At 39.1% G+C, this 19,562-nt stretch overlaps 1 long non-coding RNA gene across 1 annotated transcript in view; it reads right to left on the reverse strand.

Moving 5' to 3' along the window:
• Window positions 1-410: 410 nt before the first annotated feature.
• LOC113747140 (uncharacterized) overlaps window positions 411-19,562 on the reverse strand; it is a 140,444-nt gene continuing 121,292 nt past the window's right edge. Inside the window, exon 4 of the long non-coding RNA XR_003463374.1 lies at window positions 411-458. This is a non-coding gene — a long non-coding RNA (uncharacterized LOC113747140). The remainder of the gene's footprint in view (window positions 459-19,562) is intronic.

Raw genomic sequence — 19,562 nt, forward strand, 5'->3', positions numbered from 1 at the left:
AGCTGCGGTGCTATACTCCATTAATGCTGTAGCAGTAAATGTATAACTTCAAAAATGTTTAAAGACCACAGCTAATAGGGGACTAAAAGAGAAGGTCAAGCAGCAGGATAAATATAATATACTCCGGTGATAAATGTAGAATTTCAGGTTGTACAGGAATCTCTCAGCTCAGACCTTGTTTCTCACACAACCATTAGCCAATGAAACTGAGCAAAATGCAGATGCTTATTTTGGTAGTTTTAGAATCTTTAAAGTCATCACGACTGATGGAACTATTGTAAAAGCACACAAATCCCCACCAATGTAGTATTTCCCTGGCTGTGGGAGCCATTGACAATACTTCTACATCACTGGTGATGTGGTAGTGGAGGTAAAGTGGCATACACTGGAATAACAACACTGATACTTACTGTACTGTTGGTAGCTTGTTCAAATGCCCTCCAGCTATAGCTTGAAAACTGGTTGAGAAAAAGCACACATTAGCAAGTGTATAACTATCTAAATAAGACTGTGGGTAAAGAAATATGAAAGATCATTCATTGTCCTCCTCCTATATTAAAGATTAGATTGAAATCTTTATTACTATATATTGTCTGGAGAGAGGAGTTCTCTGATTAGCCCTGGAAGGTACTTGGCCGTGATGAACTCAGAGTGTGTTCCTGAAGTGTGTGCCAACCAGCTGAAAGGGATCAACAAAATAAAACCTAAGCACAGCTTCAATTTATTGGTTCAGCCCCCACCTTCCCCAGAAACTCATATGATCAAAGTACTTAAACAATCATCCTCAAAGAGTAGCCTATCATAAAACATAGTTCTCCTGATTGAATAGTTTTATGTTATTAGGACTGATTTGTGTCACGCTTTATTACTGCTGTTTTGTTTTTGTTTTTAGTTTTTTTGCAGTCTATGCAAATAAACTGAAAATGTAAAACTCGAACTATGATGAATGAATATTTCTGAGGAAATGAGACAACAATCAGCTTCTTTAAACAGACTGAGTGTTGTATCTGTTGAGAGTAAATTGCTTAGTTTTGTCCACATGTATTCATTACAGGTTGAGTTTTTTCAATTAACACAGATTATTTGTACAAAGGCAAACCAATTAATATTTTACGATATGGCTGTACTACAAAGTACCCATGTTAGTCAGGCAGACAGCATGCAAATATTGATATTCTCAGTATTTGTCTGTGGTTCAGCAATATTAGCACGCAAGTTGTAGGAACCAGTTTTATCCAGTAATTCTTAAACTGCTAGGGAAATATTAGACAGACAGAAGAAGCTGCTGTCGTACTTAGACAATGAAACCACATACAAGAGGCCTCAGGTAGTGAGTGACAGTTATTTCACCCCTAAGCACACCCTCTAAGAGATCCTTTATCCCTGCAGCAGTGAGCCATCTGTGCAAAAGCAGGTTACCTTAATTGTGTGAGCATGATTTTAGAGTGTGAGTATGTAAGCAGGAATCTACTAGACTGTCATTGTATTGTATTATAATAATAATATCTATTTTCATGCTTATACTATTCAGGACCTTATTGTCGGCTGAGGGAAAACTCCCAGATATAATAACACTTAAGTTGTATTTTCTTCTTTCACCACTCGCGCATGTAATGTTTTTAGAACACAGAGCCTCATGGTGACCTTTGTTGCTGTGCTTCATTGTGATAAGAAAATAAAAAGGGAAATGGAACCATTATAAACAATTGATGGAAACAGCTATTTCCCACATCATGATACCCTTCTACTTAAAGAAGAAAGGGCTAACAAATAGTCTTCCTGCTTATCCATGGTTTCTGTTAAGAGGACTCAGTGACGTCAGTCAGGTATTTTTCTGCCAATAATTATTGCTTCTGCAATTTTTATTCCGAGTTATATGATCAGAAGCACAATGTGTTGTTGTGTTAGCTGGTAAACATTGCTGTGGCACATGACTCCCTCTCTCACTTCTCAATACAGTTTAGATAACTGCAGGTTTCAACATGTATCATTTCATAGCAAGTATTCCACAGAGAGTCATTGTCCCTGGATGATATTTAAATGGCACAACAGTGGTTCAGTCTACCATGAGTTGAATCAATAGAGATACAGTATAAAGGTAAAGAGTTATCTCTCTGTGGCTTTATTTCCCTCACAACCAACACAGCTATCTAGCAGAAGGAATTGTCACCTTTTCAAGACCATGAACCTAAAAAAAAATATTTCTATGTAACTATATAATTTCAGGGAGAGAGTAGTCTACTGTATGTGTCTAGAGACTTTGTTGCAGCAGAGGAATTTACTACCAAACTGCTACTGATTTTGACCAGTCAATGCGGTCTGGCAACTCAAGCAAAGAAACATAAAGTTAATTATAAAAGTTGGGAGAGTTACTGTGGTTTGTTGTACCCGAACATTAAATGGCAAAGAACATGTGTGAAATATTTTTAACATATCTCTGGAATATGGAGGCTTTTGTGGTAAGTAGTGACCTTGTATTTTTCTATTTGAGTCTCAGTCACTGTCCACTATTTGAACCCTGACGTTTACGCACTGATTTCTTTTTTCAAACCTATCCCAGTATTGATACATGTCTGTAATGTAAATACATGCTCTAAGTCAGGGGTCCCCAAATTTTTTTACGTGTGGGCCACATCAACTTGCTTTTCTATAACCATAAATGATATCAGTCCCACCAGGATTTCGCAGGCCTTTTTTGAAATAGTTGCGACCTAAAATGCCTGATGTTGTATGAGGTTTTCAAAAAAAAATGCGGTGAAAGTTGCGGTGCTTTTTACATTTTTGTTGTGAGAGGAAGTGAAAGTTGCGATAAGTTGTGATTCGACAGTCGCGGAGAGGGCGCAGCAAGCACTAAGTCCACGGCCCCGGGAAGCGGCGAGGTCCGGGCAGGAGGGCGATGCAAAGCTTGCGGCCGGAGCCGTGAGCCACCTTCGCCCTCGAGCCTTTCCAAGCCAACCCAGAGCCAGTCGCGGCGCACCGCCATGAAGGAAATGCGCCTGGAGGAGGCCAAATTAGCTAGTACTGTAAATAGTTTGTAAATAAGGTAGATTTTAATTAAAATGCCAAGCTTAATCATTAAGTGTGGATATTTTGAAATGGGAAAATGCAATTTTGAAAAATAGGCCATGTTTAGAGGGATTGTTTGGGATCGTTAAGTGGGCCACTCCAATTGTTTAGGTGGGCCGGATGTGGCCCGGGGGCCATAGTTTGGAGACCCCTGCTCTAAGTGAAGATATACAGTATTTTCTCATCAGTACATTTTCTGTAACAGTCCACTGCTGCTACACAGATCAACCTCTTGATTACAGTATAGAATGTTTCAACGGTGCAATATGTATGTGGCTTTTCCGCCTTTGCCCATTTTGTTTGCCTCCTGAAAAAAGAAAAGAAAAAAACAAGAAACTTTCAAACTGTCAGACCTTAGTGACCTCAGTCCATGCCAAACTGTTTATCCTGCATCTGCATCAGCTTAACCTTGTCAGTCTCCGGCCTTATTACCAACTCTGCTTATTCCATACATTACTAGTGCATGCAGATGGAGACTGTTCAGCAAACTCAGTCAGGCATAACTAATCACTCTTGCAGATTGGTTCCTGGTTTTGACAGGTAGCTCTGGTGGCACTCTTGAGTGTGTGATTATGTGCATAAATATTAGTGTGTGCACAGGTTGCCATTGTCCTCACTGGTTCTCTGAAAACAGACTGGGAGGCAAGGTCATGACATTAACCCTCTTTTTTTTTCTACCTGCTGGACATGTGTTTTAAGTTTCTGAACAATGTGAGAAGTATTTTGAAATAAGTTTTTTTTTTTTTTCCCCTCAGGCAAAATCTTACCCACATCCACCCTGTCTTTTAGAAACCCTGAGTTTTACAAAGACCTCTACTGTTTCATGTATGAGAAAACAATGCAGTCATTTTATTTCAACTACACCCCAACCATACAGCAATTCCCAGATTTCCAGAGTGGAGTAAATGAGTAGAAGAATTCCAACTAAAAGCATTTAATCATTTTTCTTCGGAAAATTGATTTGATTCGTTTCATGGAGTGATCACTCAAACAACCAAACCCAGGCACAGACAGAGTAGAGTTGTTGTCATCGATGCCTTTAGATACCAGATTCAGACTGTTGCTGTCTCATCTTAGGCAGAGAAGCTATTCCAAGGGGAGACATTAGTCTGTAACTCCGTTTTTCACTGCAGAGTGGCTCCTCTTACTGTAGTATGGCTCCAGCCTGACAATTCAATCCACTGTTCGTTTTCATGCACTGAGCCTGGCAGCAAAATCACATCTAAATGCATGGAGTGGTCTCAGCAGCCCCAACTGTAAATGAGGCCCAGACATTGTTGTACATCACATAAAGACCAATGGGAGAAAACTCACAGTTTTCAATTATTAAAAAGGCATGGGGAGTTTCTGAGGTCTCATACTTTTTGTATGTGGGTGTATCTGCTTATAAGGAAGTCTGTTCTGCCAAGATTTTGGCAGGCAAAAAATGGTATCTTTGCCTCTTTTTAGTTGCAAGTCAAATTGACCCATTCCACTGGGAAAGTGTATTCCTTTCAGCATTCTACCTTCCTTTCTTGCCTCAGTGTAATGAACTTTTAGAAAAAGAGAAATAAATCTTTTCTTTCCCACCGTGCCTTAATATCACAGAAATAATCTGTGAGTGAATTTGACCCAGTAGTAGGTCTATCTGCTGAAAAACATTTTCGTGCAAGATGAGAAGACCTTTTTCATTTACTGACTTCTATTTTTCTCCTCTTTTCCAAACTTCTACAGAGCAGTCAATTTTCAGTGTCGATTATCACTTAGCAGGAATGGGGGGCAAAACAGATGAATAGAGGATCTAATGTGGGGGTCCTACCATCATTACACTCCACATGAATCATATGCACTGATAGAGGAAAAGCTAACTTTAAGACCCTAAAGATAATCAACACTGAATTGTTGTTGGCTGACAACACTGTTGCCAGCTGGTTAATCACATGGAACTGCACATCTGTGTGTTAAAAAAAATATGGTTGTCATCAGCCTTACGTATCTATGGCACCTACTCAAATACACATTGAGGACACTATGAGAATATTGCCCACTTACTGTAGGTGGCAAATACATTTTAGATGATTACAGTGTGGCACCAAACTGCACATTGAAAATCCAATTTTCTCATCCATCACTCTTGTAATCTCAACAGCTGCAATGAACATGGCAACACACATGCATTATGTTCCTGTGTGACATGATATGATCACATAGGTGAATCTAAATTAACAGGAACATTTTAAAAGTAAATATAAAATGTTGCCTTGATTTGCTTTAAATTGATATTGTCAGCCCAAGATCTTCTGCTTGTGGGTGGAGGAAAGGAAAGGCAAAGGAGACAAATAAGAAGAAACTGCACTAAATGAGATCACTGATTCACTCGACTGAACAGTCAGTCACAGAGCTCCCGCTCACCGAATGCCTCTAAAACTATTCAACATGCTGAATTGCAGTCAACCGAGCAAATAGTTCTGGACATCGTGCAAAAACTACATAAATAGCACCGGTGGCTGAGTGTGGTTTGGTCAGAAGTGAGAAGTAACAAAGTACAAATACTTTATTACTGTACTTGTCTCACATATCTGTATTTTATTCTGCCCCCTTTCAAATATCTTTACTTTGTACTCCTTACATTTTTATTTTATATATGACATATATTATATATGACATTATATAAAATGAAACCCTATTTAAAGTTTCAGAGGAAACGTCCTTGAGAGAAACCAAGAGTTATTTTTCACTTTAATTGAGTAAAGAAGTTGTTTTACTGTTACTTGAGTCCAGTTTTAAACAAGTATCTGTACTGAAAGAATGTGTGTACTTTCACCAGCCCTAAGGGTTGGTGTGTCAAAGCCTTGGATGGATTACATAAAATGTTCCAAGATAATGCCCTGTTCATTCCCAGGCTCCTCGAGTGCATATGGTGAAAATGTATTTTCAGACTTCTGCAGATCTTTGCATTGTCAGGCCCATAGAGCATACACACTGGGGTCCTCCAGATGAATGGGTTGAGACAATGCATGTCAGTGACTTTCTCTGGCTGTGCCAGCTGACTTCCTGCCGCCTCAGTGCACACATGAATGGCATGAAATAAATCACTGATATGGCTTTTTGAGACTTTTTTTTTTTTTTTATTCATAGAGTGATTTTGGTGTTGTTGTGATGCTCAGAAAATGTACTCATCATTTCACAGACTTTTCTTTTGTTATTATTTTGATAGTGTGTCTTACTGCAAAAGTAAATGTGGCCACCAATGCCGAAATCACACGTCACGACCGTTTCTGGGGCCTGGTCAGGGCATACTGTGAAGAAAATTAGGACTGCAGTGTGGGAATAAAAGTATATTGAATGTAGGTCCTCAAAAATATTGTAATACTAGCCTGTTTGTGTGTATGCGTGTGTACGGGGTATATATCTCTGAGTGTATTTATGGGAAATCTATAAAAGCAAAGCATAGCACTCTGGAGAAACCTGATTAGGTTTGAGTTGAGCTCAGAAATCAAAATTAATTGCTGAGATGCTCCAGCTCTCTACCATTACCTGAGGCAGAGCCATTTAGCTAAGGAATAGCTCCTCAGCCCCACCACGTGCACGCTTAATCTAAACTGAGCTGATGCAGGCTTTCTATTGGTCGCTAGTGCACCACTGATGTGAGGTTCTGGCATGTGAAGTAATTAACATTCATAGATGTATCATGGGGAACATTCCTCACCATCATGGTCTCCATATGCAGGTTGCATGCTTGTATAGCTAACATTACTCTGGCCTTAGTGACAGGGCCCAAACAAGAGAATTCATTCTAGAGATGGTCTCTTTTAAGAAATCAATAATTTGCTCGATTGTAGTCTCAGGTTATATGTTTTAAAAGTTAGTCATTAGGGACTAATGGGGATTCATAGTCTTTTTCCCAGCCATTCATTAGTCGGTAGCCTTAGCCTACATACTTTAGCATGTAATGACATATTTGCATTGTGCTTACTCTCCACAGGAATTTAATTGGAAGAGAGACATGCTCCTTTGTACGTGAATACAAGACCCAATGAGGCTTGTGCTTGTGCTTTTAGCACTTCTCTCTTATCTGCTTTTATCCTTTGTGATGACATGCAGGGTGACATTTTCATTTGCTAAACTTACCCAAGTAGTACAAGGATGCACCTGAGGTGTTTTACAACAGGACAGAGCCATAAAAAGGGTTAGAGATAACTATGAAAAGGTGACATTGTGTTATTTATTTTATCAAGTTACACTCGTGAGCACCTCCATTTAATGATAGATACGCCTCAGTTGTAGTTCACTAATGGAGAACTAAAACCTATAATGTCGCAACAATCTGAAGGCCAAGGGCAGTTTGCCTTTGGACTGGATTGTCTTAAACAAGAGCAACTCATGTTGATGTTGTAGAAATACTTTGTGAAAAAATGGGAACTCACTTTCAACCAAGGTTTATTCTTGATATATCCTCTGATTATTTGTGGGCTTAGGCAGACGTTAGTTTTGAGCTGTGTGCCCACATATCCCCTAGCCTTAAAATTAAGCCCTATAAGCCAGCCTTTACTCCAAAGATTCATGATTTTCAAAATCAATCTGTTCGACTTCTCCCATGGGTATAAAATCTAGTTATGAATGGATGAGAGATACCCATGGATGTGATACAAGGGATATTCATCCAATCCTCGGACTGCCTTTTTATTTTACTTTCTTTTTCATGAACATGCACAAAACACCCATCTGCCACCAACAACTCACAATATTGTGTGCCATAGGCCATATCATCATCAGTCCCTGAACTGTCTCAAATCAGTACCAGCATTATTCCCTGAAGGTTTCCATTCCAGAGTAATGTCCATTCAGCAATATGTTATGAATCTGCACTGCAAGATAGTCCAGATGTGGCCTCCTTAACGGACATTTCTAACTCTGTTACACTTACATTCAGAAATGCCAGATCATTACCATTACGTACAGAACTAATCTTTTCATATGGAAATGTGTTAGAAATCTCTCTATACCACGAGGTAGCAGAGGGGTTAGCTAGATCAATTTTAGCAGAATACATTTCCCTGCCAGAAGCAATAATTTGTCAAGTAATTAATATTTAAGACAGGGAACTGACACATCTTTACAAGGGGAAGTCAGCAAGAAACATCAGAGACCTTTCCTAATCTTGTTTCCTGTTACATTTACACAGAGGAAAACAATTGTGATTTAATTTGTTCTGGTTACATGTAGTCTGTGAAGAATTTCAAATTTCCTGTTGGGTTTCTCTTATTGTCTAGCAATAACAAAGGTTATTGTCTTTTGTCATGCACAGGTTACGCTCAGTTGTTTGACAGAAAAGCCCATCCACTGAAGAACGGTGTTTGATAGCTCTGTAAAAAGTTACTCCTGCACAATGTTTTCTTCTTTTTGCCAAACACTGATGAAGTAAAAATACTCTCTACCTTGCTGTTAGTTTTGTAAAGACTATTATAAATACAAAGTGCTTTGAACATTATAAGTGCATGCCTATTCAGTAAGAAACAAAGGTGGTGTGAATGTTAACTGCTGTGTTAATTGCAACACTGGTGTTATAATTCGCCGCACCTGTACTGCAAACAAGAATGTGTCAAATTTCACTGACTTCAGTGGCCTTTATGCCAGGAATGATAACAAGATCTCTTATTTCATACCGAATAGAGCTGTTTGTTTTGAACAGGTTCAGAATTTTTTTTTTCAGAGATTCTTTAACGTCCTCATTACGTTGATCTCTCCTGGCAGGGGGAAAGGCAGAATGTGACAGAGGATTAAAAGAATGGTGCAGAGTAAAGCTGAATGAAGCTGATAGAAGAAGTGTGAGTGTTGGTGTGTGTCTGTGTGCGGTAGGTGAGTTGGGAGTGTCGAGTGAAAGCTGAGTGAGATGGCGAGAGCAAGAAAAGTTGTGGAACGGCAAATTTGCAGTAAGCTAATGAGCGTACCAAGGGGCACATTAGTTATTTATTTCCTGAGCTTGTTTCGTTAAGAGAAGGGCACAGCAATTAGCTTTGAGGAGATGACATCCCTAAGCGCCCTTGTGCTTGGCCACGAAGCAGCACAAGAGTCCTGTCTGAAATGCTAAACAACCTGTAGGGGCTGGCGCGAGGGGGAAGGGAAATAGCGGCACGCAAGTGACCTGGCATGACATCTCTGAAGCGTCGTGGCCAGCTGGAGCTACATTATGTGGGAGTGAGAGAAAGAGATAGTGGCTGGCTTGAAATCCACCATACCTCAAAAAGAGAAAGGTTATGAGGACTGATGGCTTAGAGGATGTAGCTCTGAATATGAAACAGGCTCTGACATTATTTTTTTCTCTTTCCACATACTCCTTTTCTTTTCTTTCCCTAAGAATCATCTTTGAACAAATCTCAGTTCAGTTCAGAAGAAACGCTATCACGTTTTCTATTAGCCTGTGTCATCTGTTTGAGTTTTGATTCTATTAGCAATGATGAAAACTATCAGCGCTGCCTTTTAAATTGTAATTTCTGGATCAGGAAATGAATGAATATTGCAATCAATAATATGTCATTAAAAGAGAGGATGAGGTTTTAGGAATAAAGGTAACAGTATGTGGCCCACTTTCAAGCAAGCCCAAGGCTGACACACATGCATTTTTCCCTAAATGTCATTAAGTCAGTCCTTCTGTATGAATCTCATTAAAGTGCAAAAATCAAAAATCCCATTTTTTACACAGAATATGCCAACAGTAAAAACAGATCAAAGGAAAACACCTCTTGTCTGCTACACCAGAAATTCCTTTTTGTGCACTTTCATTAAAGGAGGCGATGTGCTCCAAACAAGAGAGGCTGGAGCCTCATTTGAAATGTCAGCCTTCTGAGCTATTAATTGGAGCTGAGGCCCTCCAATCAAGGGAACAAAACAGTGTGTCCACAGAGGTGAGTGCTAATGAGCCACGCTTTGTATGTCAGGGAGGTTTGACTGATTGAAATTACACAGCAGTATCTGACCAGACCATAAACATAGTCATTCAGTCCACAATAAGTCCAGCCTGCTCACTGTGTGATTTCAAGATAGTAAGTGTTTTAATATTAACATCACCCTCCCAAGAGCAATATAAATCTATATGGAATCACATTGGTTTGAATTAGTGTCTTAGACCTTTATACATTGGTAAAACATGTTCTGTCTTAACTAAATAACTAACCTATCAGTAATTCATGAAGCATTTTACCATTATAACAAACAGCAGTCAAGAAGTCTAAATGAAGACCACTTCACTGCAGACTTAAAAGGGACTGCTGCTGCCAATATGTCTGTAAATGATCAGCCTTTAGTTAATTATTAGTGTCTAAAATGTCACTTCAAATGCAAGAGATTTGTGATAAGAGTAAAGCACCTTACCTTGTACAACCTTACAAGCAAATGAACACTGGGATTTAACTGCTACTAAAGCAACAAAAGATAGGAAGAAGACAACCAGATTAGTATTCAAACACAGCTGTCTGTAGTGGGCGTTTGCATTGCATGTTTGTACTGGCTTCCTGATTATTTTCTGTCATAAAATTATTAGCTATAAATAATAGACTGTTTAGTGAATGTATGTGCTTTGATTTTTTTCCCAGACTGATACTGTGTATTGGATGGTCTGCCATACATAACAGCAATGCTCAAAATTCCTTCTTCAAAACCCAAGCTACAGTAAGCATACCAATCTAGTTTCAGTGCTTCATCCATGTGGCTGTGTACATTTATACATGGTCAAAAAAAAATTTAAAGTAACTTTCGGAAGGAAAAAAACTTGATATGAGTTGGTAATGAAGCCAACTACATCAAGCAACAGTGCCTGGAGCCAGTGGATGGCACACACACTGAAAATGAAACAGCTTAAAACTTCAGTACCTCTTGTAATTACCTGGAAGAAAAAGAGGTAAAATATTCTTCAAATATACAGACTTCTTGTGTTTAAATACACTTCTACATATGCTGATGTGAAATGAACATTGTTCATGGAGCTTGTATGTTTGCATATTTGACTACATCAAAGATGAGAGAATTGCCTTCAGGCAAGGTGCTACAAGGTGAAGATGCTCTTTTTACATTTCTGTTGGGGGACTGTGGAATAGCCCTTAATTGATGAAGCAATATGCTAATAGAAGCATAAACCCACAGGAGCAAAGCTTGGTTTTCTCAACAAAAAAACAAAAACAAATGTTCACTGAATGCTCTTCTGGACATTTGAAAACATGAAATTCAGTGAGCAAATATTAATATTTTTCATGGCTGCTATGTGCTGCACAAATTCTTTGAGGCAATAAGAACTGTTACAGACAAAACAAAATGTTACAGCTGCTATGCAATATGACTGAGAGTTCCAGCCACCCACTCAACCTAACAACTTCAGAGCAGAGTGCAACAAAACGGAGGCGAGAAGACGAAGAAATGTACTCAGCAAACTTTTTCATCTTAATTGACCACAAATAAGTTATGATTTTAACTCAACAACACAGAGTGTGTAAACAAGTTGAGAGGGTTTACTGACAGTAATAGTTAAATGAGATTATGATACGACATATGCTATTAAAAAAATGTTTTCTTTTTTCTTTTTTTTTACCTTTCCAAAATTTAGCTTTTGTATTTGAAACACTGCATGAAAAACTACAACTGTTTGGTATCATTCTTTGTGCAACATATCAAATATATTTTGAGTATATTTTCCAATGAAAAGAGTCATTTCTGGTGTATTCTTTTGGTTGATAGCTTATGTGGGGCTGACGGCACAACAATCTTTTTGTCTGGCATGTGATGACACGTATTGTTCAGTCAGACACGCACACAAAGGTCATGCAGAAATGATTATTATGTCACTCAGTAATGACTGATGGCTGAATTACTTCTTTCTTTTCACATGACACTGCACTTTTAAGCTGTGATGAAGGTTTCAGTGAACAAATACATAATTTATTTGTGTGGACTAGACATGCTCAGGACATCCTTAGGTTGTCCCTAGTTGTCAATACTTAACATCTGGGGGTCAACCTGTCTATACTGTCTGTAAACTCCTTGTTTTTTTACCTCCATTCCCAGCAGTATCTGCCTCTTCCTCCTGGGTGAGTACCGTTAGCTGCCTGTCATTAGGAAACTTTCTCCACAGTCTCTTCTGTCTCCTGTAACTGAACAGCCGTGTGTCCAGTTTTTCTCTGCAGCCTCAGACCAATGCAGACATGTCAACGCCATCTGCTGCTGCCTGGTCCAAAGTGTCACAGTCAGCCAGCCTGGTGCAGACATGGCCTGAAAGTCTAACACTAAAGCAGAACAGCAGCATTTTATCTATAGCGTCTCCTCTGCTGCTCTGCTGCCTTGACATTACAATATTTTCTATTTTTCATTTTAAGTATTTCAGGCAGTTATATCCAACTACAAGAAACATACTCTGTTAACCTCCAAGCCATGTGTCATTTAATGTCATCTGCATTCATGTTCTTGTGTGTGTACATCTGCACCTGCCAGATAAACACCTCAGATAAAAATATTTGACTTTGACAGGGTTGTTATGTAACCCATTGATATGTAATAGAAATTATCCATATTCTCCTGGCTTATCAGGTTCTGATGTGTCTATGTTCCCATGATAATTTTTATCATACACAATCTGTTTGTAGCACCATAACACTGTAATATCCGTAAAAGCTATTATAAGCGATGTACAGCACCAAACAAATTGTATCCTTGCAATCAAATGTGTTGGTCCTTTGGTGACAAAAAACATGAAGGCTATAATTTATGTTAGTTACTTTATCATTTAGCAATTTGAGAGACACAGAGGTTGATTTTAAGACAACACCACACCACAAGTCTTTGTAATTATATCAGCAGGCCTTTGCCCCTTAGAGCTAACAGACAGAAAAAAGAGTACTGAGGAAAGTAGAACAGACTTTCACAATGTTGGATGTTAAATTGTTTGATTCCATTAACACTAAGAACTCTATCCCATATCTACTACAATCGATTTAATTGTTCAGGCGGTTCTCTGGTTATAAAATAACTGTAATCATCAATATTATTTATGAACAAAGAAGAAAGATTCAAACCATTCCAACAAACTATGACCAACTAATAGACAAAGTGAATGAGACATTTTATCAATGGATGACAATGTTCATATTAACATGATTAAAATAGTAAAATATTACCAAGTTATTTTACCTGTTTCAATCACTCCCACTTCCACTGCCAGGTTTATATTTTGACAAGCTTATTAGTATTTTTAGTAAATTTGTTTGGAACAACAAAAAGTCTCGGCTGAGGCCGTTAGGCTTTTCAATACGAACTTATCCACATCCAAAAAATAAAAATATATCTAATATAACAGTGAAGTGTGACCTCGGTGCGATTTTGGGTTTGGGTTTACTTCATTCTGGATCGTCATTGGTGGGTCAAAGGTGAATGTGGGCAGTACTAATCGATTCTCCTGACTCTGATTGGTCGACAGGTAACAGGTGTCAATCATCCACACTCTGTGTTGTTTTAGCCTTAGTAGCACCGCTAGCTGCTACTTCATATTTTTAATACCGCTTGTTTCAAACATCGTGTCGTATTAAAACCTGAAGTCTTCTTTCTTCTGCCACACTGGTGAAGACGTGTTCATTATTAGTCTGGCAGAGACGGGGCCAGGCTTGGGTCCTGCCAATAAGCTGCGATAACTTTTGGGGCTACTTGGCCTGCAAACGTCTGATGAGTAACATGTTTAAAAAATCATCTGAAAAGTTAAATTGTGTGAAGTTGAAAAGTGAAGATTATGGGGGGCTGGCTATGAGGTCCTGGCCCGGCCCCTCTGTCAAATTTTAGAACCCAATGTGGCCCGCAAGTCAAAAAGTTTGCCCACCCCTTGGCTAGATTATGGCTGCTATACCTGCCCTGTGAAATGGCAGGGCTATGGCTCCCAAATCTAAAACTGTATTATTGGTCTGTCCAGTTACATTCTGCAATGTTTTATTTCTCATTGGAGGCCCCACCAGCCTGGGTGAGTGTTGAGCAAGCATCAGTACCAAACTTACCATTAAGGCTGTATTCTGCAGACCCAAAAGCTAAAAAGATCAACAGAGAACACTTTCCTCAGAAACACTATTGACGTCTAGTACAAAGCACATCTCTCGTTTCTCTCGTTTGAAGAGCAGATGGTGGATTCAAAATCTGGGCAGAAAGAAGTGTGCAAAAAATAGAGGACCTTTATATAAATGGCAATCTTCTTACAGCTGATCAGATGTGTCAGACATAGCATATTCCTAGAAAACATTTCTTTAAATATCTATAATATCTGAAGCACCACTGTTACATCTTGAAAACCTCACCCTTCTGGAGAGGAAACAGGTTTATTTATACAGCTCTGATATCATATAATGACAGTCCACCATTGACTCTGACCATAAGGCGGCTGTGGCTCAGGAGGTAGAGTGGGTCGTCCACTAATCAGATGATCGGTGGTTTGATCCCCAGCTCCTTCAGTCTGCATGTCGAAGTGTCCTTGTGTCCTACTGATACTGAAGGCCAAATTGCTCCCTGTAAGCTTTGGATAAAAGCGTCAGCAAAATGACTAAATGTAAATGTAATTGACCGGTTAGAGGCATGGAGACTGGATAGGACATACTGTACAAGAGGCTGATTGGAAATGGACATGTTTTAAAGGCCAAAAACAATCTATCAATACTAGAATGAAGCTAAGTAAAACTAAATCGTTGGTCCCCTTATGCCCTAGGGCCTAGGCACTTGTATTAAGAGCTCGGAAGGAAAGGGTACTCTGTATCACCGTGTATGGGATTTCCCAAAAATTAAACAGAAATACTGCAAACAAGTTGTTCTGACTTTATCTGAGATTATTGGAGTGAAGGTGCCTGACGATGTAGAAATATGTATACTTGATATATAGCCAAAGAACACTGAGTACTCTGTCCCTGACTGCAAGGAACGTGGGTGTGACACTGGATGACCACCTGGCCTTCGCTGCCAACAGTGCTGGCAGAATACATCTGTCCCTCAACCAGGAAGGGGCGCAGGTTCTGGGCGAGGCTCTTGTCAGACTAGATTATTGCCACTTGCTCCTGGCTGATGTGCCTGCATGTGCTCCAACCTCTGCAGCTCCTTTGGAATGCAGCAGCCAAGCTTGTCTTCAACTTCCCCAAGTTCTCCCACACTACACCACTCCTCCTCACCAGCACTAATGACGAATGTTTGCTCAAGATAGAAGATAGATATAGACCACTAGATGTGACATTACGTCATAACTCAAGGGATAACATTCCAACATCTTACTTGGGCATTATTTACAATCGCCATCTATGGGCAGCAACTATGGTTTTCACCTCGCAGCACCTCGTTGCTTTACTAAAAGGATCAAAGAGACCAGGCAGACTAACATTACTATCCACACTTCATTCCTAAATCCCATTTCATAACATCTCAAGACAATCCACCAGGCCAGCTATGGTACAATCCATACCAAAAGTAAAGCGATTTATCCACATTGTCATTGTAAATTTAATGATGTCCATAACAATAAGAATGAAAGACAATTGTGACAAGTCCATCGGGAGTTTTGCTGAAGGCATTACAGGACAAAGTAAGCTCTTTCTCTGGTGCCTAGGGGTATTAATTCAGCTAGCCAGTAGGCACTGCATGTGACTGGTGCGCTAAATATCTATAGAATTGAGGAAATCAGGTCATACAGTTATTATTATTAATATAACTATACTATAGAGCAATTATGTTACATAAAAAAATAATGTTTCCCAGTCTCACAGTCCCAGCTCATCATATCTTCTTTCTAACAGAGAGAGGGAAAGAGAAAAATATATTGCCTCTCTCTGAACACATTTTTTACATACAGTATATAGAGTATATTATTTTATTACAGTACGTGTATGTCTCTCTTGTGTTTCTTGTTTTATAGGCACAACATAATAAAATCAGGCATTAAATCAAAGACAGGGACAGTTGTCTTACACTCACTTTGAAAAGAAAACAATATAATATTGGTGTTTGGTAGAAAAATCAAAAAATTATAACGACAACCATAGATTACAACTGACTAGAGAGCAAAAGGTGTCAGGGCTTAGGAGGGGTCAATTACAGCAACTTTATAATTGGACCCAGGTAACATGGTTGTCATGTGGTTCCATCTCGGTGTAGGTACCAGATGCACTTCATGTGCCAGATCGACTTGGGATGCTGCGATTACAGGTGCTGTAACCTGTTAACACGGTAAGAGTGGCTGTGCATTGAAACAAAGATGATGAGGAAACAATACGGCTCATTTGTTAACTACTTGTAATGGACAAATTCTGTACTTCTCAGTATTAGCTAAGGTAAAACTTTGGTGCCACCTTTGATAATGCTAGGTTATCTGATCGCTACATATGTATAGTGTATGGGCATGTATGTAGATGTAATAAGTCACCATATATACTTACATCATGTACCACATCAAACTGCATACAGAAGATGTTAAAAGTTATTCCACTGAGCTGATGATAAAAGTAGCTAACATATGAAGCACCAGTCGGGCAGGTTGTAGGGATCAGGCAGTACAGCCAATCATAATGCGTGACACCATCTGTAAATGCAGGACCTCGAGCAGAACTGGCAGAACATCTGATACACAAGTTATTATTATGGAATGTCATATCTAGCGTTCTATATCTATGCGAACAAGCTCCCCATTGACATCAGGCCAACAGAAACTACACATCATCTGTTACAGACTAAAAAACTAATCTGTTCAGCCTGATCTCTTATTATTTCTAAATGTAGCACTTGAAGCAGTACAGCATAGTTGATGAAGTTGGTGTATCTGCATGATTCTTGCAGTTTTTGTTTTGTATCTAAATGGTTGAATGCTCTAATTTTAAGTCGCTTTGGATAAAAGCGTCAGATAAGTAAATGCAATGTAACGTAGCCTGCAACGGAGTAAAAAATGCTCTATTGATATCATGTGCATGTGTGGCCTCTGATCTTTCTCAGTTTTTTATAATATATATATATTTTTTGTGCCTCAACTGTTCTCTTTACTGGTTTTTGTTGAGTTATTCTTGGGAATACCCCTGTTTAACAGCAAGGTGATTCAGCCTTCACGTCCTCTATACACCACACACTGAGAAGGGGAAAGGGAGGACAGAAACAGAGGGAGGGATAAAGATAGGATGTGGAGGCTAAGGTAAGTAATGGACAGAATCACAATCAAGACAAAAAGGATGAACAGTGGAGTAGAGAAATAATGGGCATGCAGTGAGGGGTAGGTGGGTGTGTTACAAAGATATATCATGGCAGTGTTTGTACAGGTACAATATGTGCTTGCGTACATGAGGATGCATATTAGGGCGAGCACTAGAGCCTCAGTAAAGTAGATCCTGTGATGTTTTTCATTTGCCTTCACATCTGCCTGGTTAGGTTTTTGTCTTTCTCTTTGTTGTATGCTTCAATAAAGTTTCCATCAGAGAAGAGAGCCAAGAAGAATTTTCTCCAGCAGCAGGGTGGAATGAGGCGAGAAGAGTGGTGAAGAAATTTCCTTTTCAACATATTTACTTCTCAGATAAGAAGATGCTGCTGAAAATTCAAACGACTGTCACTGACTGTGACTGTTCATTATTGTATAGGAAGTCGCATGGAGTTTCTCATTGGATTTGCCAGGAATTGCACCATATGCCTGCAGGGGATGATTGCAAGAGCACTTAGTCATCAAGTATACAGTACACATGCAGCTCTTCATATCATTAACCTCTAGATGTTAGTAACATAGCTCATTCATATTCTGTCAGGATTTCAGAGGCACTTTATTACTGTGCTGCTGATGGAAAATGAATAGAATAACTGGATCCAGTATTACTGGCTAAAATGAAGTCTGATTATTTTGATGTTCAACCCATTCTTTGTGATAATTCATTTACTTTTGTCCTTTGCGTGAAATACTTAGATTGGAATTCCAATTTTTTCTCAAACAACATTGTCCTCGAACCATCCTCTTATCGCAAAACACAGCTTATCATCCTCTACACGAATCAATTACGCACAAAGACTTTGGCAAATTTACACAGCAGGGCATTAGCTTTGATGAGGGAGCCACATATCCAAACTATTTACCTCTGTAATGTTTACCCTTTCTGTTTACCCTCCGAAATACATTACCATGTTTTTTTTTTCAACCGTGCTCATCTGCAATTTTTTTTTATCACCAGAGCATTACAAAGACATTTGCCACACTGTATACATTTTCATTAAAATGCTCTTTCCCTTTTCAAAATGCATGAATGTCTTTAATTTAAGTGAAGAGGCAGTGAACCGCTGCAAAGCTTTAATTTTAGTTTCTTATAACACCCCTCCCTTTTCTATTTTCACATTCTTTATTCCCAAGGGACAGACAGAGAAGGGAAGAGATTTGGGTGTTTCAAGGCAGGACCGCGCCCACCCAGAGAAAGCTAACAAACTCCAGCAATAGAGCATGAAGGGGAAAGAAATGCTTGCATTTGTATAAATTAGCATGCAGCATAAAAGACAAGGTCAAAAATTGTTGGTATTCACATTGGGTGAATTAAAATTCAAGGTGGAGAGATGGTGGGCACTATATGAGAATTTAAATCAGATGCTTTTCTTTTTTTTTTTTCTTTCAGACACATTATACAGGCTCTGTGGCTTCACTATCGAAATGTGTCCCATCTTATTCCCTGCTCCTGTCCTTTAAAAACCCGTCACCTGCCAAATACTTGTCAAATTATTTCTACTCTCTTTGTTCTGATGTCATGAATACACAGTAAAACACGGGGGCCTCAAATGGAAGTGTACAAAGAGCTCTCAGACGTATTTTAAGTGCAATTTACACAGTGTCTGCTGGTTTGCATGAGATGGGTAGCAATACCACCCCATTAATCATAGTCAGGTCTGGTGTTTTTATCTTGCCTTCTCCTATCAGCTCAGCCAAGAGGAACTAAGATCATCTCCGCAGACCTTTCTATCAGCCATCTTCAGATGGGTCTGAATGAAATCTTGAGAGTAAATTCACGGAAGTTAAATTCAAAGGCTGACCATATCATTTCACGAATACAGTAAACAGCAGCGACTTCCTCAACGTCAAAATACCCCTGAGGTGATAAACAATGCAACAGTGGTTCTGGATCTCTTCGAAACAGATGGTTTGCATGGTGTTTGGCAATAAGGAATTGTCAGAAGAACATCCAGCAGAGCAAAAAATAAATAATGCCAATAAAACCGGCCTGAGGATTACTTTGGCATCAGATTAAAGACGACATACAATAAATCTGTGTTGAGGGGACATGTTTATGGCACTGGCAGTTATTAGCAGGACACGGCCTTGAGGGAATTGGATAAATCCTATATTTGGTATGATAATATTCTGTTATGAGAAAAAGAGTAAGATATGCCAATACATGCCTGTATGGTGAGCTATACCAGCAGCCACTTAGTCTAGGATTGCTTAGTTTAAATTACCGTAGTGAATGGAAACTGGGGTTGGCGGCAGTCAACCTGTCTATCTATCTGTATAT

This window comes from Larimichthys crocea, chromosome XII (assembly GCF_000972845.2).
Source record: "Larimichthys crocea isolate SSNF chromosome XII, L_crocea_2.0, whole genome shotgun sequence".
NCBI classification, from domain to species: Eukaryota; Metazoa; Chordata; class Actinopteri; family Sciaenidae; genus Larimichthys; species Larimichthys crocea.